At 36.0% G+C, this 1,508-nt stretch overlaps 1 non-coding gene across 1 annotated transcript; it reads right to left on the bottom strand.

Annotated features, from left to right (window-relative positions):
- Positions 1-954: 954 nt before the first annotated feature.
- On the bottom strand, positions 955-1,062 carry LOC112719533 (small nucleolar RNA R71). Its single transcript, XR_003161831.1, has one exon. It is a non-coding gene; the product is annotated as a small nucleolar RNA R71 (small nucleolar RNA).
- Positions 1,063-1,508: the final 446 nt, after the last annotated feature.

Below are 1,508 nucleotides of genomic sequence, written 5' to 3'. Positions count from 1 at the left end.
TTTTTATCTTTTTCAAAATCACTTAACTACTTTTTCACTTCTAGTTTTCGAAAATCACTAACCACTTTTTCAAAATTCTTTTTAATTAACTAATTGTTTTAGATTCTAATTTTATTTCTTTTATAATTTTCAAAACTAGCCAATAATTAAAATAAAAACAAAAATATTTTTCTCTTCATTTAATTAAAATTTGAATACTTTCTCTCTCTCTCATTTCTTTCTATTTATTTTATTTAATTGCTAACACTTATCTTCTACTCATAATTCGAATCTCACTCTCTTCTCTCTGTTCAAATTATTCATCTCTTCTCTCTTCTCACTCTTCTATTCTTTTTTTCCTCTGATAACTCAAGGTATCTCTATACTGTGACATAGATGATTCTTCTACTCCCTTTGTTCTCTTCCTTTTCATATGAGCAAAAACAGGGATAAAAATATTCTTGTTGAAGCTGATCCTGAACCTGAAAGGACTCTGAAGAGGAACCTAAGAGAAGCTAAAGCACAACACTCCAGAGATGACCTTGCAGAAAATCTCGAAAAAGAAACAGACATGGCAGCCGAACCCAACAACAATGCTAGAGATGCAAGGAAGATACTTGGTGACTATACTGCACCAACTTCCAACTTCTATGGAAGAAGCATCTCAATTCCTGCCATTAGAGCAAACAACTTTGAGCTTAAGCCTCAATTAGTTTCTCTCATGAAGCGAATTGCAAGTTTCATGGACTTCCATTGGAAGATCCTCATCAGTTCTTAGCTAAATTCTTGAAAATCTGTGATACTGTTAAGACCAATAGGGTTGATCCTGATGTCTACAGACTTATGCTTTTTCCCTTTGCTGTAAGAGACAGAGCTAGGATATGGTTGGACTCACACCCTAGAAAAAGCCTGAACTCTTGTGATAAGTTGGTCACTACTTTCTTGACCAAATTCTTTCCACCTCAAAAGATGAGCAAGCTTAGAGTGGAAGTCCAAACCTTCAGACAGAAGGAAGGTGAATCTCTCTATGAAGCTTGGGAAAGATACAAGTAATTAACCAAAAGGTGTCCTTCTGACATGCTTCCAGAATGGAGCATCATATGTATATTCTATGATGGTCTGTCTGAATTGTCCAAGATGTCATTAGACCATTCTGCTGGTGGATCTCTTCATCTGAAAACAAAACACCTGTAGAAGCCCAGGAACTCATTGAGATGGTTGCAAATAACCAGTTCATGTACACTTCTGAAAAAAATCCTGTGAATAATGGGATGACTCAGAAGAAAGGAGTTCTTGAGATTGATACTCTGAATGCCATATTGGCACAGAACAAAATATTGACTCAGCAAGTCAATATGATTTCTCAGAATCTGACTGGATTGCAAGCTGCATCCGGCAGTACTAAAGAAGCCTCCTCTGAAGGAGAAGCTTATGACCCTAAGAACCCTACAATGGAAGAGGTGAATTACATGGGAGAATCCTATGGAAACACATATAATTCTTCATGGAGAAATCATCCAAATTTCTCA

Source organism: Arachis hypogaea, chromosome 10 (genome assembly GCF_003086295.3).
Source record: "Arachis hypogaea cultivar Tifrunner chromosome 10, arahy.Tifrunner.gnm2.J5K5, whole genome shotgun sequence".
Lineage (NCBI taxonomy): Eukaryota > Viridiplantae > Streptophyta > Magnoliopsida > Fabales > Fabaceae > Arachis > Arachis hypogaea.
Note: the sequence above shows the minus strand (reverse complement) of the source record. Positions and strands in the feature narration are given on the sequence as shown.